At 43.1% G+C, this 25,649-nt stretch overlaps 1 protein-coding gene and 1 long non-coding RNA gene across 7 annotated transcripts in view; one reads left to right on the top strand and one right to left on the bottom strand.

Annotated features, from left to right (window-relative positions):
- The window catches only part of DISC1 (DISC1 scaffold protein), a 415,293-nt gene that overhangs the window by 193,799 nt on the left and 195,845 nt on the right, over positions 1–25,649 (bottom strand). The window lies entirely within an intron of this gene.
- Positions 1–25,649, top strand: part of LOC129529134 (uncharacterized) — a 37,622-nt gene that overhangs the window by 435 nt on the left and 11,538 nt on the right. The window contains exons 2-3 of one of the 2 annotated variants that reach the window (XR_008674560.2): positions 13,739–13,936; positions 24,485–24,594. This is a non-coding gene — a long non-coding RNA (uncharacterized lncRNA). The remainder of the gene's footprint in view (positions 1–13,738; positions 13,937–24,484; positions 24,595–25,649) is intronic. The other variant, XR_008674558.2, reaches the window with a different exon arrangement.

The raw sequence follows: 25,649 nt of genomic DNA, 5'->3' as shown, positions 1-25,649 counted from the left end.
ATGTGACCTTTTGGAAACAGGGTCTTTACAGAGGTGATAACATTGAAACGAGGTCAAGAGGTTGAGCCCTAAACCAGTCTGATCGGCGTCCCTATGAGGAGAGGAGATGAGGACACAGACACACACAAAGGGAAGGCCATGTGAGGGAGGACGCAGGGAGAAGACAGCCATCCGCAAGCCAAGCAGAGAGGCTTAGGGAGAGACCATTTGTGCTGACACCTTGATCTCGAACTTCCAGTCTTCAGAGTTGGGAGAAAACAAACATCTGTTGTCCAAGCCACTCAGTCTGTGGTTTTCTGTGGCAGTAGGCCTAGCAAACTAATGTAAATTTAAGAACAATGATCTTTATAATAACAGAGAAAACAGCAAATTCTCCTGTACTTCTCTAATTGGCGCATGTTCTTATAAATGCTGGCTTAACCTTTATAACTCTCTCCAAATCTTAAACTGGACTTAAAAGTCCTTCAAGCTGGTGATCTAAACTCTAGTTCTGCCCAATCCCAGAGTATTTTTCCAACAGTTCCTGAACTAATCACAGGCAAATACCTGAGTTTCCTTATCACGTTATCCTGCCTGAGTTTCTTTCAGCTAAGAAACATAAAACAAAAAAACTCACGCTGTTTCTTCCGGTTTCAGTTAAAAGCCTCTGCCACTTTAGTTACTATGTTGCCTTAAATTCTAAGATGCACTGTCTTTTTTGTTTTTCAACATTTAAAAAGTAAAGATGCGATTTGGAACTGGCGTGTCCCTGCACCGTGAGTGTCTACCTGCCTTTGTCAAATCCAGGATGCATCAGACAATCACTGGCATTGTAGAAGCAAGAGAATGCGACGATTTTCTGTTCCTTTTGAAAAGGTAAATGAAAAGCTAGGACAGAGACTCTTTTTCCACCTTTAACTTTGGCAGTTATGTAGTGGCAGAAATTATAGAAAAAGTATAGCTCTCACTTAGAAAGGCCAGGGTCCAAATCCCTGGATGGCTATGAAGATGCTGCCCGCATTCCAAGGCAGACAGTGTCTTCGCAGTTGTCCCGTCCTGTGGGCCCCTCCGTGGGCTTTGCCCTACTGCCTGGATCCTCCATCCCTAGTTAGCAAGCTCTGCATGCCCAGCTCCTTCTGAAAGCTGCCTCCTCCTCTCTGCCCTAACAGTGACCTGGTCATCCCTGGAGGGTCTCATGGCATCTGCAGCCACTCGAGTGTGGATGCTCACTCCCCACCCCTACCCAGCAGTCAGTGTCCTCCCACGTCCCTAACGTGGCTCTACCTTCAGGTATAATCTGCTGCTGCTTGAAGGCTCAGGGCATGCAGCTTCACCCCAAGCTGTCCTTCTCATTGCTCTCATCTGGGACATCCCCCTTCTCTGGGGGCCTTGATCCTGGACCTGCACCTCCTCCCCACCCCGAGCCCTGCCGCCATCCTTGCATCACCAGGGCGACACCTGGGCTTCTGGGTCCTTGGTCTCACCATCCCACCTCACTTCACCTTGGCTTCATCTGCACCAAGCTCCCAGCCACCTTGCCACCACTTTTCCCACACCCCAGTTATTTCTGCCTCTGTTCCATGACCACATCCAGCCACCCACCCCTCAACCTATCACTTTCCCTTCTTTATCAGCCTCCAGTGTAGACATAGCCATCCATCACTTCACTCACCTTCCTGCCACTCCGTTCGGCTCCCGAACCCAGTTGCCTTTCTCCTCTACGTGCCTGGAAACCCCCAGCCTGGCGTGCTCGCTGTTGCCATTCCCTCTCCCTGAAGCAGGCTACTGAGCACAGCTGGGGAAAATGCATGATCTCAGGGACACTGTCCCCAGAAGTCACTGGGCCACCTTCCAAATGGGCACCAAATCCACCTGGCAATTCTGTGTTCCCCGTGCCAGGTCTCCCCACCTTCAAGGCACCACAGCAGACCTTTCCCCACTCTCCTCAAACCTCCCCCCGCCGGCCTTCCTCCCATTCACTCACTCACGTGCTCACTCATGTATTCATTCAAAAATGTTTGTGGAGACCACAGCCAAACCCGGTCCAGAGCTGGCACCAGGATGTGGCTCAGTCATTCATCACCCTTCTCTGCTTTCTCTTTGTAAACCAAAAACAAAATTCTAAGTTCCTCAACCACGTAAATGGACTTCCTGCCAGGCCAGAGAACTCTAAAATTTAACCAGAAAGACTGGCTCAGGCTATGACGGGAAGTAGGGTTGAACATGCCTCAATATACCCTCCGGTATTAACATCAACACAGACCTTACATCTGATAATAAATATTTACAATCTAGTCTCTCTGAAGCCTGCCACCTGGAGGCTTCAGCTGCATGAGAAAACTTTGGTCTGCACAACCCCTTATTGAAACCCAGACATTCCTTCTTATTGATAATAACTCTTCTTTTTTTTTTTTTTTTTTTGAGTCAGAGTCTTGCTCTGTCGCCCAGGCTGGAGTGCAATGGCACAATCTCGGCTCACTCCAAGCTCCACCTCCCAGGTTCATGCCATTCTCCTGCCTCAGCCTCCCGAGTAGCTGGGATTACAGCCACCCACCACCATGCCCGGCTAATTTTTTTTATATTTTTAGTAGAGACGGGGTTTCACGTGTTAGCCAGGATGGTCTTGATCTCCTGACCTCGTGATCCACCCCCCTCGGCCTCCCAAAATGCTGGGTATTGATAATAACTCTTTTGACCAATTGCCAATCAGAAAATTTTTAAACCTTCCTATAACCTGGAAGCCTCCCTGCCCGCCCAACTTGCTTCAAGTTGTCCTGCCTTTCTGGACCAAACCAATGTATTTCTTAAATGTATTTGATTGATGTCTCATATCTCCCTAAAATGTATAAAACCAAGCTCCATGAAAACCCTAAACCACAGGGTTCAGAGAGCTTCTGGGCTGGTGAGGCCATGGCAGTGCTGGGAGGTGGCGCACCTGGCGGGGGCATGGAAGCTCTGCGCCACCCCCATACCTTGTCCTATGCATCTCTTCCATGTGGGCTGTTCCTGAGTTGTATCCTCTACAATAAACCTGTACACATAAGTAAAGTGTTTTCCTGAGTTCTGTGAGCCACTCTAGCAAATTATCAAATCTGAAAGGAAGGGGGGCTATGAAAACCATGGGCTCTGCACACAAGTCGAACAGAGCTAAATGGAATTCCGGGACAACCAGTTGATATCCAAAGAGTTAGTGTGTCCCTAAAGGCAGGGGAACCCCACAAACAAAAACAATCCGTGCTCCTCACACACTCCTGCCGGTCCTCCCTCATCCCTGACCACAGTCTCTCATGCTTCTTTGTGGCTCCTTGTTCCTCTGCCTGTCCCCTAAAGATTAATGTTCTTTAGGATACTCCTTTGCACCATCTTGTCTCTGCACTGGCTTTTCCCATGCACTCTCATCTATCTGCACGGCTCTAATTATAATCCATATGCTGAGAACAGCCAAAGCCCTGCCGTCAGTCAGCTCTCCTTCCTCAGCTTTGCAACCAGCTCTCCACTGAACATCTCCACCTGGGTGTCACTCAGAAACTGCAAACTCAACTGGCTCAAAGGAGACGTACAATCTCTTCTGAATCTGCTGTTCTTATGGCCTTGATTCTAATGAATACCACCCACCGGTGGTCCAGGCCAGGAAGCTAAGCTTCTATCTTATCTCCTCCCTCATGATCACCTTGCACCTCCTGCCTCTAAGCATCCACTCTCAAGTCCCGTTGGTTCTCACTGCTGAACAACTTTGTAATGTATCCCCTCCTCTTCGTTCTCACAGCTGCTATCCTGTCACCTTCCTCTCTCCTGCCACTGGCCTCCCTGCAGGGGGATGGCCCTCGTGCCCAGTGTGGAGTGGATTCTCTCTCCATTCTGCAGCTGGACCCAGTGTGGCCTTTTTTTCATCCCCCCAGTGCAAATCTTATCAGACCACTCCCTGCTTAAATCTGTCCAAGTGCCTCCTATTGCTCTTAGGACCATTTCCAAGCTCCATAAATGGTGTACAAGCCCACCTGGCCCCTGCCTAATTCTAGAGCTGAAGCTCTCCCCACTCCTCCACCCCACTGAACAACGCAGCCCCACTAAACTTCTCGCGGTCCCCATAAGGAAGCTTTTCTCCATCACCTCTCATGCTTGTTCTTTCTTCTGCCTCAAATGGGCTTTCCATACTTTTCTCCATTTTAACTTTTACATATCCTGAGTAGCAGCTTAGATGTCATCTCTTCCAGAAATCTTTCCCGGCTTTTCATACCTCCCCATCATACACTTATCTGACTGTACTGCCGTTGTCTGTTTTCTGGTGGTGTCTCCCAGTGGGCTCTAGCATTCTAGAGGACCAGGATGGTACTGTTAGGCTCAGCACATGTAACCAGCTGCAGACACAGCCTGGCACGTAGTGGCTCACTATAAAAATTAGTTGAAATAAAGGACAGATTTACCATGAATCTAATGGCACATAAGCCTCAGGGTCCCCCGCTGTCACAAGTCCCCTTCAAACCCTGTATCCAAATTTGAATCATAATTCTACATATTTTTTTCTTTAAATAAGACCCATACTCAAATTGTGTAAGCTCCAGTCCTCACAAAACCTGGACCCACCATTGGTTACATAAATGAATGAGGGGGAAAGTGAGGCTCACAGAAGTGAAACAGCCACCCCATCTCATGTCCCTCTGATGTGGCACAATGAGGATCTGAATTCACGTGTCTGACACAGCTCACACTCCATCCAGTGTGCATAACAAGCAAATCAGCTCATCACTCCTAGCCTCAGCTTCCTCATTTAGGAAGGAATATGTTTGCTGCATGGGATGTATAAGGAATAACTCAAATAATATCTCCAAAGTACCTACATAGGAGTTGGCAAATGAATGATTCTGAAATATCAGACTGTTGGATAAATAATACTTTGAAATACCGTACTCCACAAGTCTCACTCAGTTCTCAAGTTCAATATCCATTGAAATGGAGTTCTAACTCAGCAAACCTTTACTAAGCCCCTATTCTATGCAAGGATTACAGGAACTGGGGGCAGAAAACTAATAGCCTCGAAAAGGCTGGGCGCAATGGCTCACGTAATCCCAGAACTTTGGGAGACTGAGGTGAGAGGATTGCTTGAGACCAGAAGTTCAAGGCCAGCCTGGGCAACAGAGAGAGATCCTATCTCTACAAAAATGAATGTTTTAAAAATTAGCCAGGCATGGTGGTGCATGCCTGTAGTCCCAGAAGCTTGGGAGCCTGACGTGGGAGGATCAAAGCCCAGGAGTGTGAGGCTTCAGTGAGCCATGGTTGCACTACTGGACTCCAGCCTGGGCAACAACACAAGACCCTCTCTTAAAAAAATAAAAATAAAAAACAACAAGAAAAACTGGCACAGAGGCTAGGGAAATAGATATTTAAACAAATAATTACAAAGTATGCAAAAAGAATTAAATATCTTCATCGTTTTTACTGTTTTCTAACCTTAACATTTTGCTCTTTTTGTGTGTGTGTCTAAGGAATTATCTCTTGCCCTCTTGTCTGAAGTTGACTATGTAGTTGATTAACAGTTATTAATAATTAACAATTCTACTCAGCCATAGAGCAGCCTTTGGTTACAACCTGAGTGATTTTTAAGGAGACTAAGTTAAAGCTGTGAATTGAACAAAAACTGAATAAGGTTTTTATGGGTGTCACCACACAAACCCTCTAGGGAGGGAGTAGTTCCTTGAAAAGAAGCCAAATTTAACTTAGCCAACAGCACAAGTTAAGAGGTCAGAAAATATTCAGTAGGCAACTCCCTCTCTGATACTAAGCATTTAAAACATTTGCACATTTGTAAAAGTTGCACCAGCATGATGCACAGAGCAACCACACTGACCAGCGAGCTGGATAACTGAGGTACAGCCTGTACAAGAGCCTGAGAAAGATCTACCACCCACTCTGTGACTCCTTGAGGGGTGACTCGCAATGCTGTGGAAATTCAGGGTCTTGGGAGTGTGCACACCTGGCTTGTGCCAGGCTTTGCCCCCTGGAAGGTATGTGGGTTTGGGCCAAACCTCACAAAGCCTCTGCTTAGTCAATAATAATAATAGTAGTAGATAATAATGCACTAATAGAGATCCAGGTTGAGTATCCCTTATCTGAAATGCTTAGGACCAGAAGTGTGGATTTCAGATTTTTTTCAGCTTTTGGAAGATCTGCATTATAATTACCTGTGGAGAATCTCTAATTTGAAAATCCAAAATCCGAAATGCTTCTATGAGCTTTTCCTTTGAGCATCATGTCAGGCCTCAAAATTAGTTTCAGATTTTGGAGCATTCCAGATTTTGGATTTTCAGATTAGGAATGTTCGACCTGTAATCAATCATAACACCAACCTCATAGAGAGGATTAATGAGATAAGACAGGTAAAGCACGTGGTAAATGAGCTATATGTCTTCAAGATTTTAAAATTTTTTAGAAATTTACACGCAGTAAAATTCACTTGTTGTACAGTTCTATGGGCTGTAACTTGTAACCATCACCACAAACAGGATACAGAACAATTCCAAGGCCCCTAAAGAATTCCCTTGGGCTGAGGCGGAGCTTGCAGTGAGCTGAGATCGCGCCACTGCACTCCAGCCTGGGTGACAGAGCGAGACTCCGTCTCAAAAAACAACAACAACAAAAAAAAAACAAATAAAAACAAAACCAAGAATTCCCTTGGGCTGTTAATTTCTAATCAGACCCTTCCCCAGCCCCTCTCCCAATTCCTAAACCCTGCCCTTAGAGGTCTCTTTTCCAGAGCATCATATGAATAGGATGCTACAGTTGTAGCCTTTTGAGACTGGTTTCTTTCACTCAGTACAATGTATTTGAGATGCAGCCAGGTTGTTGTGTATATTGATAGTTTGTTCCTTATTACTGAGTCGTGTTCCATTATGTGAAGGTACCATAGTTTGTTATTCTATCTACTCAGTGAAGGACATTTGACTTGTTTTCAGTTTTAGGCAATTATGAATAAAGCTGCTATAAATATTCATTACAGTTTTGTGGAATATACATTTTTATTTCTAGAGGATAAATAAGTACCCAGGAGTGGAACTGCCAGGTCACATGGCAAGTGTAATGTTTAACTCCATAAGCCACTGGCACTGTCTTCCAGATGGCTCTACTCTTACATCCCCACCAGCGATACTGACACATCCCACCAGAGATGTATGAGCAATTGGCCTGCTCCACCTTCTTGGCAGCACTTGGTGTTGTCAGTATTTTTTATCTTAGCTATAACAGGAGTGCAATGTTTGGGTTTTTTTGAGATAGAACATTTATATGAGACTGTGTTTAATCATCGACTTTTGATATAGTTTAGATGTTTGCCCCCTCCAAATCTCATGTTGAAATGTGATTCCTCAATGTTGGAGGTGGGGCCTTGTGGGAGGTGCTGGTGTCATGGGGGCGAGTCCCTTATGCATGGCTTGGTGCCCTTTCTGTGGTAATGAGTTCACACAAGATCTGGTTGTTTAAAAAGAGCCTGGCACCTCCACCTCGCCTCTTGCTCCCTCTCTCGCCATGTGACACGCTGGCTGGCTCCCCCGCCCTTTCCGCCGTGATTGTAAGCTTCCTGAGGCCTTGCCAGAAGCAGATGGCAGCACTATATTTCATGTACAGCCTGCAGAACTATAAGCCAAATAAACTTATTTTCTTTATAAATTACCCTGTCTCAGGTATTCCTTGATAGCAATGCAAACAGACTAACACAACTGTAATACAAGAATGTTCAGGAGCAGTGCAGGATACAGAAACCAAGTTATTTTAATGGCTAGCCACGACCTTTCAGAAATCTTGAAAACCCCAGCCTGGTGAAAAGGTATCTCATGGTTTGGCTCTGTCCACTTCTCCAGCCTCATCTCCTTTCATTCTCACTCTTACACCCTTCAGTCTAGCCAGATCAATAATCACATAAACTAATATTTATTGAGTCCTTATGATATGCTAGAGCACTAAGCCAAGATTGTTACATGTATTATTACTTTACCTACTCATGGTCCTAAGAGGTCAATATTAGTAGTAGTATTATTTCTACTTTACGTGGGAGGAAACATACTCAGAGTGATTAGCAAACTTTCCCAAAGTTACACAGCTGCTAAGTGGTAGGGCTGGGATTGGATCCCTGTCTCCTAGATGTGCCACGTTCCTCCGACCTCTGAGTCTGTGCTCTCCTCTTCCCTAATACAACACTATTTCTGCCCCTTCCATCCCCAAGCCACGGTGCATGCCCTGCCTCCTCTGTGAGGCTCTCCCTGGCTCCTCGAAGGCATCCTTGGTTGTCCTTATCTCTGCTGTCTTGACACCCATTGTTTATTGCTTCATTTCATCCTTCAACACATCGTGCCCTATTTGCTGTGTACATGTGCCTCCTCCACCAGTGACTGCAAAACTCTTGAGGTCAGGAATCACATCTTGTCACCCTCCCACTCCCCAGTGCCTATTACAGTAGCTGGCACCTGAGACGCGCTCAACATGTGTTGTAGGAGTTGAGGAACAGCTAAGGCTTCTGAATGAGAGGCCAGGCGGTGACACAAGGGTCCACTGCTGCACAGGTGTTTTAAATATAAGCTCACAGCCCTACAAAATGCATCCATACAATGAGCAAAAATGTAGAAGCAAAAGAAGGGCCTTACACAAACTTACATGTAACTCTTGATATAGACTCTCAGATATCCATCCCTATCAATAACAAACAGAACACGAGGTATAATGCAAGATGACAACAGGGACATTCACCCAATGTTAACAGCTTTAGGCCAAAGGGCAAAAAACGAGAGTGGAAGAGAGAAGAAAGGAGTCCTTTTCTATATTCTTGCTACAGTTGTTCTCCTTCCTATTTACATAGGCATGGAGGGGGTTTTTTCCTCCGCTTATGTGTCACAGGGCTATTAAAACTGTTTATTCCTCCCTTAGTCTATCACTCTCAATAAAGAGGATCATTTTTAATATTAAAAAATAATAAATTCATTTGCCTGGAAAGTTCCTTGAGGAACATGGAGTCATCCTTTCCTCTGGAAAACCGGAACACAAACCATTCCAGATAGATGGGTGCTTAAGCAACCGGAACACAGTTCAAACACAAAGGCCAGGAAGAGGCAGCTCTCTGCAGTGTCTGCATCCCATGAATATATGTTAAATTCATAGATTAATTTTTTAAATTAAAGCATTTGAATAGTACAAAATATTAACAGTCAAATGCTTCATGGGCCACAGGTTCTTCTCCAGTATTCTCCCAAGTGAGAAATTTCAAAACTGTAGAGACCATGGCTGTGCATTAATGAATCCAGGACTTTTTATCTATCTTTCTTATCTATTGATAAATGTTTGCAAACTCTAAAGGCTTGAATACAGAAGTTTAGCCTGTCTTAGAGAAAAAACGCCTCTTAAAGAAAAAAAAGGCATAAATGAAAGGGCATTCACACAAAGAAGTATATTAATATTTCAGTTGTGGCAACCAAATTTTCCATTCCCAAACCAGATTAGGAACTATTTTTTTCCAGCATCAGTTCCCATGACCCACATCCACAATGGCATGCTTCAGTTTCCCAGGAATTACCTGCTTTGGTTCTAATGTAGGTTTATCCCTCTACAAGTTCCATAAGAAAACATTACTTGTGCCACCTCCTCACCTCCTCCCTTTCATTTCACCTTCGCCCCATCATTTCTTCAAGGTTCACATGTAGAGAGTTAAATACAATAACTGTTTCCACACTTTAATGCAGATAATAAGTTTTTCCAGTGAAGCAGAAAAAAAATATATAGATCAGAAATACACCAGTGTCTTAATGATAAATTTCTTTATTCAGTGCTTTGGGGACCTCATCATGTAATTCTTCATGGAAGAGGGTGACTTCATATAATTTAATCAATGAAAAGACAGAGGAGAATTTGCTTTAGAAACTTCTATGCCCATATATCATGTAAAGGCAAACAATAGGCTTGTTCCGTGTTTGGTAATTAGTTGTAAACAGCTACACTTTGGGATAAAAAATATCATGTCTCCCCTTGAATTTGCATACAAGTACCTTAACACATTTCACGGTGACAGCCACGAGCTGGTTTATATACCTAATGGAGCCTGGCAAGACAGGATGACCTTTCTAATTGTCATTATGAGAAGCACAATTGCAAGTGACTTTGAAACATATGGTAAACTTCATTATGCTAAAATATAAAAGCTTCTACTTTGGGGCTCACGATTAATATTAATGTCAGACCTCCTGAGAAAAAAATGTACTCTAAATTTTATATTGTATAAAACCCTCTCAATACTAAAGAGAGCATTTATTTATAGTCTTCAGTCTTCTTCATAGATGCTATTAAATATTACATTAGATGTGGCAAAATAGAATGAATAATCCTGAAACATTAAGGGAAGGATAATGATTACCTTCCCAGCATCAGGTCAAGTGCCATGCAGGGTGGGAACAGAGAGACTGACTATAAATATGGGTCCAAGGAGGACAGAGGATGTGTATACAGGAGAGTCAGTGGGGCCCGACTCAGATCACACGGGGAGGGGCGGGGTGGGGCTTAGCGCACTTTATCCAGAGCACGCGGACATCCTGGGAAGTTAAGGTGGTCAGAGGAGCTGACCTGATTAGGCATGGAAGGAATGTAGGAAGTGAATGTGTGGATAGATAAGGGTAGGGGATAGTCCAAAGGTGGAGAGGAGAATGTGAAAGCCAATGGGAGCAGCCAAAAGCCGTGGGAAGACATGGTCGGGCTGGAGGGAGAATGACTCCCAACAGCTGCAACAGGTAGAAAGGTGCCTTCCTGAATCCGAAATCATAGAAATTTCTTATGATTTATGGTTACACATCATCAATGGAAAAGGATCTTTGCCTTAATATCAAATGTTGTATATCGTCTGTGCAGACAAGGGCAGGGAACTATTGCAAACCCATTTTTCATGCCCCTGGTGACAGTTTCAAAGGTCATCCTATCTGGCATCCTTCCAGGACAGGGACGACCTTTCTCTACCATTTCTTTGAACCCCCTCCTTAAACTGCAGCTTCAAGGGCCACAGACACCATCAGGACACTATCCGTTCACCTATGAAATAACAGCATGCCTCTGGAAGGAAAAAAATAGTCCTGTAAGCAGGAGTTGTTTGTATAATGGATCAACTTAAGAAAATGGGAAATAATAAAGAAAAAAACAGCCAAAGACAGTGAAGTACAAAACATGAGATGCATCCTGAAGAAAAATAAGGTCTTGGGTAGGATACTGAGTACTTCTCTCAGTTTCTGTATTTTAACAGTGGAGAAAATGTAAAATAATACCTTTCACAGATTTACTGAAAAAAGTGAAACTGGTTTATTAAGGTCTCAATTGTGGCAGTTCCCTGAATATCACATTTGTTTGAAAGGCCAGGTCCAATGCATATTAATACACAGAGTGGAAATAGAATGTTTTTACTCAGAAAGATCGGTCTATGTTGTTTAGTACATCATTGCACCCTAATGCCTTAAGAAGTTTAAAATCCATTCTATACCATTATCTCAACATGATATTATTTTTTATACTTTGTTCTTGGTCCATTATTAATCATGATGAGGGGTTAATTTCACAAATACACACACACATACAAATAGGAAAAAATGATTGATAACCATATTATATAAAGAGAAGAAAACGACTAGGTGCCTCCTTCAAAATAAAACCAACAGACAAAGGACATAGACAACACACTGTCAGGCCTCTGAGCCCAAGCTAAGCCATCATATCCCCTGTGACCTGCACGTACACATCCAGATGGCTAGTTCCTGCCTTAACTGATGACATTCCACCACAAAAGAAGTGAAAATGGCCTGTTCCTGCCTTAACCGATGACATTATCTGGTGAAATTCCTTCTCCTGGCTCATCCTGGCTCAAAAGCTCCCCCACTGAGCACCTTGTGACCCCCACTCCTGCCCGCCAGAGAACAACCCCCCTTTGACTGTAATTTTCCTTTACCTACACAAATCTTATAAAACAGCCCCACCCCTATCTCCCTTCGCTGACTCTCTTTTCGGACTCAGCCCGCTTGCACCCAGGTGAAATAAACAGCCTTGTTGCTCACACAAAGCCTGTTTGGTGGTCTCTTCACACGGACGCGAGTGAAATTTGGTGCCGTGACTGGGATCGGGGGACCTCCCTTGGGAGATAAATCCCCTGTCCTCCTGCTCTTTGTTCTGTGAGAAAGATCCACCTATGACCTCGGGTCCTCAGACCAACCCGCCCAAGGAACATCTCACCAATTCTAAATCCGGTAAGCGGCCTCTTTTCGCTCTCTTCTCCAACCTCTCTCACTATCCCTCAACCTCTTTTTCCTTTCAATCTTGGCACCACACTGCAATCTCTCCCTTCTCTTAATTTCAGTTCCTTTCCTTTTCTGGTAGAGATGAAGGAGACGCGTTTTATCTGTGGACCCAAAACTCTGGCGCTGTTCACGGACTCGGGAAGACAGTCTTCGCTTGGTGTTTAATCACACGGGGACGCCTGCATGATTATTCACCCACGTTTCAGAGGTGTCTGACCACGCGGGGACGCCTGCCTTGGTCCTTCAGCCTTAGTGGCAAGTACAGCTTTCCTAGGGGGCAGGAACCCCCTACCCCTTCTCTCCATGTCTCTACTCTTTCTTTTCTCTGGGCTTGCCTCCTTCACTATGGGCAAGCTTCTGCCCTCCATTCCCCCTTCTTCTCCCTTCGCCTGTGTTCTTAAAAACCTAAAACCTATTCAACTTACACCTGACCTAAAACCTAAATGCCTTACTTTCTTCTGCAATGCTGCTTGACCCCAACACAAACTCGACAGTGGTTCCAAATAGCCAGAAAACGGCACTTTCAATTTTTCCATCCTACAAGATCTAAATAATTCTTGTCGTAAAATGGGCAAAGGGTCTGAGATGCCTGACGTCCAGACATTCTTTTACACATCGGTCCCTCCCTAGCCTCTGTTCCCAGTACAACTCATCCCAAATCTTCCTTCTTTCCCTCCTGCCTGTCCCCTCAGTCTCAACCCCAAGCGTCACTAAGTCTTTCTAATCTTCCTTTTCTACAGACCCATCTGACCTCTCCCCTCCTCACCAGGCCAAGCTACGTCCAAATTCTTCCTTGGCCTCCGCTCCTCCACCCTATAATCCTTTTATCACCTCCCCTCCTCACACCCGGTCCGGCTTACAGTTTCTTCCGTGACTAGCCCTCCCCGACCTGCCCAGCAATTTCCTCTTAAAAAGGTGGCTGGAGCTAAAGGCATAGTCAAGGTTAATGCTCCTTTTTCTTTATCCCAAATCAGACAGCATTTAGGCTCTTTTTCGGCAACTATAAAAACCCAGCCCAGTTCATGGCTCATTTGGCAGCAACCCTGAGATGCTTTACAGCCCTAGACCCTAAAAGGTCAAAAGGCCGTCTTATTCTCAATATACATTTTATTACCCAATCTGCTCCTGACATTAAATAAAACTCCAAAAATTAAATTCCAGCCCTCAAACCCCACAACAGGACTTAATTAACCGCGCCTTCAAGGTGTACAATAATAGAGTAGAGGCAGCCAAGTAGCAACATATTTCTGAGTTGCAATTCCTTGCCTCCACTGTGAGACAAACCCCAGCCACATCTCCAGCACACAAGAACTTCCAAACACCTAAACCGCAGTGGCCAGGCATTCCTCCAGGCCTGCCTCCCCCAGGAGCTTGCTACAAGTGCCAGAAATCTGGCCACCAGGCCAAGGAATGCCCGCAGCCCAGGATTCCTCCTAAGCCGCGTCTCATCTGTGCAGGACTCCACTGAAAATCGGACTGTTCAACTCACCTGGCAGCCACTACCAGAGCCCCTGGAACTCTGGCCCAAGGCTCTCTGACTGACTCCTTCCCAGATCTTCTCGGCTTAGCAGCTGAAGACTGACACTGCCCGATCACCTTGGAAGCCCCCTAGACCATCACGGATGCCGAGACTTGGGTAACTCTCACAGTGGAGGGTAAGTCCTTCCCCTTCTTAATCAATATGGAGGCTACCCACTCCACATTACCTTCTTTTCAAGGGCCTGTTTCCCTTGCCTCCATAACTGTTGTGGGTATTGACAGCCAGGCTTCTAAACCTCTTAAAACTCCCCAACTCTGGTGCCAACTTTCACAATACTCTTTTAAGCACTCCTTTTTAATTATCCCCACCTGTCCAGTTCCCTTATTAGGATGAGACACTTTAACTAAATTATCTGCTTCCCTGACTATTCCTGGACTACAGCTGAATCTCATTGCCGCCCTTCTTCCCAATCCAAAGCCTCCTTTGCGTCCTCCTCTTGTATCCCCCCACCTTAACCCACAAGTATAAGATACCTCTATTCCCTCCTTGGTGACCGATCATGCACCCCTTACCATCTCATTAAAACCTAATCACCCTTACCCTGCTCAATGCCAATATCCCATCCCACAGCATGCTTTAAAAGGATTAAAGCCTGTTATCACTCACCTGTTACAGCATGGCCTTTTAAAGCCTATAAACTCTCCTTATAATTCCCCCATTTTACCTGTCCTAGAACCAGACAAGCCTTACAGGTTAGTTCAGGATCTGCGCCTTATCAACGAAATTGTTTTGCCTATCCACCCCGTGGTGCCAAACCCATATACTCTCCTATACTCAATACCTCCCTCCACAGCCCATTATTCTGTTCTGGATCTCAAACATGCTTTCTTTACTATCTCTTTGCACCCTTCATCCCAGCCTCTCTTCGCTTTCACTTAGACTGGTCCTGACACCCATCAGGCTCAGCAGATTACCTGGGCTGTACTGCCACAGGGCTTCACAGATAGCCCCCATTACTTCAGTCAAGCCCAAATTTCATCCTCATCTGTTACCTATCTCGGCATAATTCTCATAAAAACACACATGCTCTCCCTGCTGATCATGTCTGACTAATCTCCCAAACCTCAATCCCTTACAAAACGACAACTCCTTTCCTTCCTAGGCATGGTTAGTGCGGTCAGAAGTCTTACACAAGAGCCAGGACCACACCCTGTAGCCTTTCTGTCCAAACAACTTGACCTTACTGTTTTAGCCCAGCCCTCATGTCTGCGTGCAGCAGCTGCTGCTGCATTAATATTTTAGAGGCCCTCAGAATCACAAACTATGCTCAACTCACTCTCTACAGTTCTCATAACTTCCAAAATCTATTTTCTTCCTCACACCTGAGGCATATACTTTCTGCTCCCCCAGCTCCTTCAGCTGTACTCACTCTTTGTTGAGTGTCCCACAATTACCACTGTTCCTGGCATGGACTTCAATCCGGCCTCCCACATTATTCTGGATACCACACCTGACCCTCATGACTGTATCTCTCTGATCCACCTAACATTCACCCCATTTCCCCATATTTCCTTCTTTCCTCTTCCTCACCCTGATCACATTTGGTTTATTGATGGCAGTTCCACCAGGCCTAATCGCCACTCACCAGCAAAGGCAGGCTATGCTATAGTAGCTTCCACATCTATCATTGAGGCTACCGCTCTGCCCCGCTCCACTACCTCTCAGAAAGCCGAACTAGTTGCCTTAACTCAAGCCCTCACTCTTGAAAAAGGATGACACGTCAATATTTATACTGACTCTAAATATGCCTTCCATATCATACACCACCATGCTGTTATATGCGCTGAAAGAGGTTTCCTCACTATGCAAGGGTCCTCCATCATTAATGCCTCTTTAATAAAAACTCTGCTCAAGGCCGCTTTACTTCCAAAGGAAGCTGGAGTCATTCACTGCAAAGGCCATCAAAAGGCGTCAGATCTCATTGCTCTAGGCAACGCTTATGCTGATAAGGTGTCTAGACAAGCAGCTAGCTCTCCAACTTCTGTCCCTCAAGGCCAGTTTTTCTCCTTCACATCGGTCACTCCCACCTACTCCCCCACTGAAACTTCCACCTATCAGTCTCTTCCCACACAAGGCAAATGGTTCTTAGACCAAGGAAAATATCTCCTTGCAGCCTCACCGTCCCATTCTATTCTGTCGTCATTTCATAACCACATAGGTTACAAGCTGCTACCCCGTCTCTTAGAATCTCTAATTTCCTTTCCACCCTGGAAATCTATCCTCAAGGAAATCACTTCTCAGTGTTCCATCTGCTATTCTACTACCCCTTGGGGATTGTTCAGGCCTCCTCCCTTCCCTACACATCAAGCTCGGGGATTTGCCCCTGCCCAGGACTGGCAAATTGACTTTACTCACATGCCCCAAGTCAGAAAACTAAAATACCTCTTAGCCTGGGTAGCCATTTCACTGGATGGGTAGAGGCCTTTCCTACAGGGTCTGAGAAGGCCACCGCAGTCATTTCTTCCCTTCTCTCAGACATAATTCCTCAGTTTAGCCTTCCCACCTCAATACAGTCTGATAACAGACGAGCCTTTATTAGTCAAATCAGCCAAGCAGTTTTTCAGGCTCTTAGTATTCACTGAAACCTTTATATCCCTTATGGTCCTCCGTCTTCAGGAAAGGTAGAACAGACTAATGGTCTTTTAAAAACACACCTCACCAAGCTCAGCCACCAACTTAAAAAGGACTGGACAATACTTTTACCACTTTCCCTTCTCAGAATTCAGGCCTGTCCTCGGAATGCTACAGGGTACAGCCCATTTGAGCTCCTGTATGGATGCTCCTTTTTATTAGGCCCCAGTCTCATTCCAGAAACCAGACCAACTTGGACTGTGCCCCAAAAAACTTGTCATCCCTACTATCTTCTGTCTAGTTATACTCCTACTCACCATTCTCAACTACTCATACATGCCCTGCTCTTGTTTACACTGCCGGTTTACACTGTTTCTCCAAGCCATCACAGCTGATATCTCCTGGTGCTATCCCCAAACTGCCGCTCTTAACTCTTGAAGTAAATAAATAATCTTTGCTGGCAGGACTATGCTGAATCTCCTTAGGCACTCTCTAATCAGATGTCCTGGGTCCTCCCAATTCTTAGTCCTTTTATACCTGTTTTTCTCCTTCTCTTATTCCGTTTAGTTTTTCAATTCATACAAAACCATATCCAGGCCATCACCAATAATTCTAAATGACAAATGTTTCTTCTAACAACCCCACAATATCACCCTTTACCACAAAATCTTCCTTCAGCTTAATCTCTCCCACTCTAGGTTCCCACGCCACCCCTAATCCAGCTCGAAGCAGCCCTGAGAAACATTGCCCATTATCTCTCCATATACCACCCCCAAAACTTTTCACCATCCCAACACTTTACCACTATTTCATTTTGTTTTTCTTATTAATATAAGAAGACAGGAATGTCAGGCCTCTGAGCCCAAGCTAAGCTATCATATCCCCTGTGACCTGCACGTACACATCCAGATGGCCAGTTCCTGCCTTAACTGATGACATTCCACCACAAAAGAAGTGAAAATGGCCTGTTCCTGCCTTAACTGATGACATTATCTGGTGAAATTCCTTCTCCTGGCTCATCCTGGCTCAAAAGCTCCCCTACTGAGCACCTTGTGACCCCCACTCCTGCCCGCCAGAGAACAACCCCCCTTTGACTGTAATTTTCCTTTACCTACACAAATCTTATAAAACAGCCCCACCCCATCTTCCTTTGCTGACTCTCTTTTCGGACTCAGCCTGCCTGCACCCAGGTGAAATAAACAGCCTCGTTGCTCACACAAAGCCTGTTTGGTGGTCTCTTCACACGGATGTAAGTGAAACACACAATGAAAAAAAGTAGGCCGGGCATGGTAGCTCACTCTGTAATCCCAACACTTTTGGAAGCCAAGGCAGGTGGATCACTTGAGCCCAGGAGTTTGAGACCACTCTAGGCAACATGGCATAATCCCGTCTCTACCAAGCCAGGCCATGGTGGCACACGCCTGTACTTCCAGCTACTCGGAAGACTGAGATGGGAGGATTGCTTGAGCCCAGGAGGTGGAGGTTGCAGTGAGCCGAGATAATGCCACTGCACTCCAGCCTAGGTGACAGAGTGAGACCCTGTCTCAAAAAAAACTTATAAAGGCACAAAAAAACAAGTTGAATGTATTAGTCAAAGATATGCAAAAACAAGGCAAGAATTAAATACCACTCTGTTATTATACTGATAATCTTTTAAAAAATAATGCTTATTATTAGAAAGGATGGATTGGTAGTATCAATTAAATTGCTATAACCTGCAAATCAATCTGCAGTATGTATGAAGCCATAAAAATGACTGCATTCTTTGGGTCATTAATCCCAATCTTGGCACTTTATCTTCAGAAACAAATTCATGAAATAATCATTAAATACCTCAGAATAAGGAGGTAGTTAAGTAAGTCACAGTATATTGATTCTTGGACTGTTATGTACATAAAAAATAATAAATTGGAATATTATAATGCAACCAGGGACACAGAAGTGTATAATGAAGAGTATGGCTCTGAAGTGAGACAGATGAGTCTCATTCCAGTTCTTTACTTCCCATATACAGAAACTTGAGCCACTCTGCTAATTCACTGAGCCTCAGTTTCACACATTGGTAGATTGGGAATAATAAATTTGTCTCAAACTACAGTTACGAGGATTAATTGGTGCCATGCTCTCACTATTGTCCTATAAGGTTAAGGACAGATAGAGGATGTAAAATTGCATCCTCTTTCTCAGTACAAGTGTGTAAAAAGCTTTCCTGTGCTGCAAGCACAGAAGAGAATGCAAAAAATGCAACCAGGGGCTCTGTTATAGAAGTTGTATGATAAACATTTTTCATTCATTTCAAAAATTTTATTTTATGCTAAAGGTATTTTTTGAAATAAATTAAAATTTTATCCTAGAGTAACTCCAGACATTTCATCAGCTTTGACTTCAGAGAATTTCTCTATAATCTTTAGGAGAGAATTACTTCACTTCCAAAGGCTGACAGATTTGCAGGATTCCAGACCACGGGGGAATGTCAGTGTTTGGTGACCTTCTTAGGGCAGACATGAAGTTGGTATCCAGCCACTACTGTTACTCAGTCTCTGAAAACAATGGAGTTGGGTGAAAGGTATACAGACACTTGCCAAATTCCAATGTATATGTCTCACCCAACATAACTGGTACATATGAAGCAAAGTAGAATGCTGGATCCAATTCAGAGTTAAAAAGAAGCCCAAGAGTTCAGTCACCCTGTCCAAATCAGACAGACCATGCAATCGTAATATAATTGTATTTGGTTCTTTCTTGGGGAAGGAAAATATCAGATTTGGGGCGACTGGAAGTGTAAAGCAGTCATAGTAAACATAGGAAAAGAGAGACATTCATAATGGGTTAATACACCAAAAATTAAACATCATTTTGGCAAATAAAATTTGGTTATAATTAAACCAAAATGCAAAGTGTGTCATCAGTTGTTAATGAGTTATTAAGACTCCAGAAAGCATAATGTCAAAAGAAAAATAAAACGACATTCTATGACTATGCAGGCTTGTGGAATATGAGCATGCCTGCCTCATAAATTTTTGATGATGCCAAGTCAGTAAATCCTTAAGCAATTCTTGATGGTTTCTGTACTGGCCATAAATATTAAATTGCACTGCATTCACTCAGGGTTGTCCACCCCTACAGTGATCCAGCCCTCCCCAGTTACAGAAAAGCCTCAATGGAAAGTGGATTAGACACAGTGGCCATCCCCAAGTCCAAAAACATAACAGGACTAAGGGCCCAGGGCAGCAAACACTAGCTCCTCAAAGCAGTCAGGGCAGGAAAACATTCATCAGCATGCTCTCTCTCTAAGAGCTCAGAGAATCTGAAAAATCAAATTAGCAACAAGTGATGATCTCTCCAGTAAATACCATCTCTCTTGGGTTGTTAACATATGGCAGCTTCAAAGAAAAAGTACACAGCTAAAATGGCAGGAATGTGTACAGGAAGCCATAACTCATGATAATGCCAAGAAGGAAAACAAAATATTTCTTACCAAATTAATCATTGAAAAAACTGTGACCATATAAAAGAGTCATATTTAGCCAAGTAAAATTAAATTCTGCAAAACCTCACAAAATCAAATTTGGTTTATAAAGAATCAACCTTCATTCCTGAAAATCCTAAATTATATAATAGTTTAAATTTTTTTTATTTATGCTGGGCGCAGTGGCTCATGCCTGTAATCCCAGCCCTTTAGGGGGCCGAGGCAGGTGGATCACGAGGTCAGGAGTTCAAGACCAGCCTGGCCAGGATGGTGAAACCCCATCTCTACTAAAAATACAAAAATTAGCCAGGCATGGTGGTGGGCGCCTGTAATCCCAGGTATTCGGGAGGCTGAGGCAGAGAATTGCCTGAACCCGGGAGGTGGAGGTTGCAGTGAGCCAAGATCGCGCCACTGCACTCCAGCCTTGGCAATAGACTGAGACTCTATCTCAAAAAAAAAAAAAGTTGTTTTATTTAACTAAAGTTCAAAGCTCACTCAAAAGAAGCCTAGAAAGATTGACATCACATGTTGCAAATTGAATTCCTTGTAATCAAAAGGATGACAAATTAGTAAATTCTTAAAAGCAAACAGGGCTTCTAACTACTTCTTTACCAGGAACTGAGTAATGTATCAATCTAACAACCAATGCATTTACTTATAGGAATACAAAGGAAAACATTGCCATTTCAGCATTTTAGAATAGGAAGCAGAACTAGCAACAGTTCTTTGAAAATATACAAAAAACTGGTTTGAAGTCAATGAATATGTATCCAATTAAATTGCTATAGTTCAACTTCTCTCTGATTTATGGTAGTATGCCAAGTTTCTCCTAGTCACCCTTCGAAAATAAAGAATTGAGGTTTTAATACAAAAGATATGAGTTTCATAGGGTGATAACCTATAGAACCTCCTACTACTGAGTTAAATTATCCATCTGCTATAGCAACATGGCAGATAGTGGATTGTCATCTCAGGCACAAAATATAGGGAGGGTGCTTGAAAACTTCAAAAATGAAAAAAAAATACCCGTCTTTTCAGGATGTTCAACATCATCAATAGATGACTTTTTGTAGACTTTTGTTTTGTAATTATGAATCTATGAGTGTGGTATTTAGGTAGGGTGATGAGGTTGCGGGATGGATAGAGAGACTGACATTAGGAATCAAGTTCATAAAGAACATAAAGCAACGTCAAAGGTAAAATGGCAGGTAAGAAGGACTCAGATGGTGGCCTTGCCCCCTGAAGGCTCTGTGGCAGGATGCTTCCTAAACCTCAGCTTCTTCATCAGTAAAACAGAGATTCCAGTGGAGCCGGTACCACAGTGGTCCAGAGGATGAGATGACTAAAGTATGTCAAGTCTTAGCATAGTGCTTAGTTCTCAAGTGCTTGAGAAACAAAAAGAAAGGGATAAGTCTTTGTTACTAAAAAGAGGGTGACTTCGTACAAGGGATCATTCCTTTTCTTCAAAGAAAACATTAAATCCACAATAGCTGTAGCTCATCCGTGCATACAGAAATCTGTGCCCAAGAAATACATACTGAATATACACAGTAAAGAGCAATGGAAGAAGAAATCTGCAAAGAACTTATATTTAAACCTCTAAGGATCTATATGAAAGATAATGTGAATAATAGAATTTGGTTTTATTAATTCCAGGTAAGTTCTAATGATCATGACAACATATTTTCAAATCATAGGGATGATACTAAAACATAAAGCATTAGGCTGAAGTTGTGCAGTTAACTGAGGGTGGTACCAGTCCTACCTGGGGGCATTGAAAAATGGGGGTGGGAAGAAGAGTTGGATGCAGGCCATGACCAGGGATGTGAAATGTTCTGCAATACACGGTAGGGTCCCCATGCAAAAAATAATCCCCTCACCCAAAACATGGCAAATAGGCTCTTCTTTAAGATCATGAAGTTCCACTTACCATCACTCTTAGCTTAATCTTCAGGACATTATATGAGTGTGTGTGAGTACATGTGTCTACCAACATTATCAAAGCCCAGAGTCCATATGAAATGTACAAAGAGACTCTAATACACACTGATTAGTTAGAATAATCTACAAAGCAGAAAATCTGGCAGATATTTAAGAGACACATGTACCCACCCTATTACATAGAGTCAAGTTTCTGCTCTAAATGAATTAGCATGTTAAAAAAAAACTGCCTGTTGCAATTTGGTATGAAATATAATTGAAAACATCATTGTATTTCCACCCAGGGGGTAAGTGACTTACGTATTTTAAGGGAGTATAGAAACAAGTAGAGAGACAAGTGAAAAAAGATGTAACAATAGTAGGGACTTTAAAAAATATATATGGATAAAAGTGGGAAAAGGAGATCAAAAGTAGCTGAGAGCAAGAAAATAAACGAACAAAGTATAAATTGAATTGTGGAAATTCACATACAAGGGGCTAGAGTTAAAAGGGACCTCAGTAGCCAGAGAGACTATCTAATTCATCTCTGGACCATGAGGGCCTGCCACAGCGCCTAGCATATTGTAAGTACTCAATAAATGCTTGTGGAAAGGATGGATGGATGGATGGATGGATGGATGGATGGGTGGGTGGATGGATAGAAATGCAACTTCAAGATCTGGTTCTACAGTATTACATATGAAGCAATTGAGACTCAGATAAAATTCAGTGAGTTGCTGAAGATTATTCATTCATTGAGCCTCACATTCTGACGTTATATATATCAGGTGCTATGCAGATGACTAGGGAAGGGCAGGACTGAGATTAAACTGACGCCCCCTACATCCTAATCCAGGCTTTTTCCACTGTATGGGGATGCCTCCCAAAAGAATTATCACAGCGACTTAATAAAGGAGGGAGAAAGTTAGTTGCAAATTTCAAGCTTAGAAATTCACAGGCAAAAATGGCTGAAGGGAAATAATCACACTAATAGTGATGCAAGGATGTAACTGGAAAGGAAAAAATGGAGAGAAATTAAAAACACAAACAGATTTAATCAGGGTCCTGATAAAGTGATAATGTAATCAATAAGGCAAATCAAAGATAAATGATTAGAGATTTAAAACCTCAGCCTGTCAGAAAAACCTGAGGGAAAAGATTTTGAATTTTTTTTATTTCTTCCAAAAGATCCTATTTGACATATTTTTTTAAATCTAAATGACCGAAGATTTTGAATTTGGAAAGGCAGACACATATGTATTTCCCATATAAACATCTACATTTCTTTCCACATAGCACTGCAACACTCATCTGGTTCCAAAGCAGACGGCTTGGCCCTCTGTTATCAAGAGCACTACCACCGTTCTGGCCCGGAGAGCTAAGTTTTCTTATACATAGGTCGTAGCCAAAGCTCAGAGGAAAGAAGTGACATTTGGTGAGTGTACAGGATATGTTCTCCAGCCACTTTTTAGGTACTAAGTTACATCTTGAAATAATGTCAGAAATTGGAAGATGCCGTATTTAAACTTCACTAGCCCAAGCCCTAATTCACCTCGATAGTTTAATATCTTAATGTTTCTTAAAATTTGAGGAATCTTAGAATGACCCCTTTAAAAATCTGCTGAAAAACTGGATCTTTTTGTGGGAAAAACTGTACATACCTACATATCTAAAATGTGTATGTGGTTTCAGTCTCTCCTGTGCACAGTCCCTCCCGCTTTGAAGGGATCCCCAACATGTTTTTTTCCTAGAGGTAGTTGGTCACAACCATCGGATAACATGCTTATCACCTGGGTGATAAAATATTCTGGACACCAAACCCCGATGACATGCAATTTACCTATATAAAGAACCTGCACATGTATTCCTGAACCTAAAATAAAAAGTTGTAAAAAATAATAATACAAGTAAAAGAGCTTTCTGCATGTGTTATAAATCTGTTCAGGAGGACTTTCCACTATGCTTTCAAGAGAATTGTCTTGAAGAATTTAGCATCACTCTGAATTCCCAAAAAACTCTGTGCTTTTCAAGGTGCTTTTGAGGAAGAAGGATGATGCTTCAACTGTCTTCTTTGCTCTGACTTCTAGGAAGTTCATTATCACATCATATTCTCAACCAAATAATTAACACTTGACATTGGCATTTTCTTCTGTCTTTGTTTTTAAATTTTATTGTTGTTTGCTAATTTTATTGTTTTTATATTTGTTGTATGTATTGTCCCGGCTCTCCATTTCCTCCCTCTCCCTGCCAATAAAAGAGACCCATAGATTTTATTCTTTTGTTCTACTTTTTCATCAATGTTTCTTCTACATATATCTGACATATATGGAAAAAAGAATTACTGCCTATATATGCAGAACTTGTAACTCACAGGATTTCTAAACTAAAAGACTTTTCTTAATAGGTGTGAAGTGAAATTCTGCAAGTAGCTGCATCTGGGAACTTCAGAGTTAAACCGATACCTCAGTATAATCTGTCACTGCTATAGTTTCTTTTCTTTGACCTCCAAACCTTATGTTGAAATTTGACCCCCAGTGTTGAAGGTGGAGCCTAATGGGAGGTGTCTGGGTCTGGGGGCAGATCCCTCATGAATAGCTTGGTCATCAATGAGTGAGTTCTCACTCTATTAGTTTCTGGGAGAGCTGGTTGTTAAAAAGAGTGTGTCATGTCCCTTCTCTCTCTTTTTGCTTCCTCTCTCACCAGTGATCTGCCTAAGCCAGCTCCCCTTCATCTTCTGCCATGAGTGGAAGCAGCCTGAGGCCCTCACCAGAAGCAGATGTTGGCACTATGCTTCTTAGACAGCCTGCAAAACTGTGAGCCAAAGAATTCCCTTTTCTTTATAAATGACCCAGCCTCAGGTATTCCTCTATAGCAACGCAGATGGACTAAGACACTCATGCTTCCTTTCATTAGCTATTTCAAGCTCAAAAATTGCGAGACTGTGCCAAGAATTAGGGCAGGATCTTGTCATTGTGAACTTACAACTTTTCTATCTAAAGCAAAAGGTCCTAACCCCAAACCGTAATTGGAAAGGTGCCTCTACTCCAACCTCATTGCCCTTCAACTGCCCCTTCTCTGCCTCCCATTCCCCTCTTACTCACCGAAAGACAAATGAGTTTAGGCTGGGCACAGTTAGCCATCGTTCTCAGAAAAACAAACTCTTGCTGCTTGGTATTCTCACTTAGAATCCCTTCACTTAGCTTATGGATCACCCTACACAGATTCCTGACAGCTCACTGGGCCAGGGAAACAGCCAGATTTTTGAGCTACATCTGCAGTATCTTTTCTACTCAGGCAGCTGGCATAAGGTGGGAAAATTCATTAACATGCTAATGATGTCCTATTTAAAATTCTAGTCCTGATTATTCTGTGATTAAATCTCTCCCCTTGACGTCGGTTTCCTTTATAGCTGAGTTACAGTGTGAAATCAACAATATTAATAAAGTACAATACAGATTATCAATTTATACACAAGGGATGGTGAAAAACTGTTGCGTAAATCTGAGGGCTGTCCTTTTTTCTTGAAAAGCAGTTGTAGGCCGGGTGCGGTGGCTCATGCTTGTAATCCCAGCACTTTGGGAGGCCTAAGCAGGTGGATCACCTGAGGTCAGGAGTTTGAGACCAGCCTGGCCAACATGGTGAAACCCCGTCACTACTAAAAAAATATAAAAATTAGCTGGCCTATAATCGCAGCTACCTGGGAGGCTGAGGCAGGAGAATTGCTTGAACCTGGGAGACGGAGGTTGCAGTGAGCAGAGATCGCACCATTACACTCCAGCCTGGGTGACAAGAGCAAAACTCTGTCTCAAAAAAAAAAAAAAGCAGATATAGCAAACTGTAAAAGTTGCTGATTTTTTTCATTCCACCC

Source organism: Gorilla gorilla, chromosome 1 (genome assembly GCF_029281585.2).
Source record: "Gorilla gorilla gorilla isolate KB3781 chromosome 1, NHGRI_mGorGor1-v2.1_pri, whole genome shotgun sequence".
Taxonomy (NCBI): Eukaryota; Metazoa; Chordata; class Mammalia; order Primates; family Hominidae; genus Gorilla; species Gorilla gorilla.
Note: the sequence above shows the minus strand (reverse complement) of the source record. Positions and strands in the feature narration are given on the sequence as shown.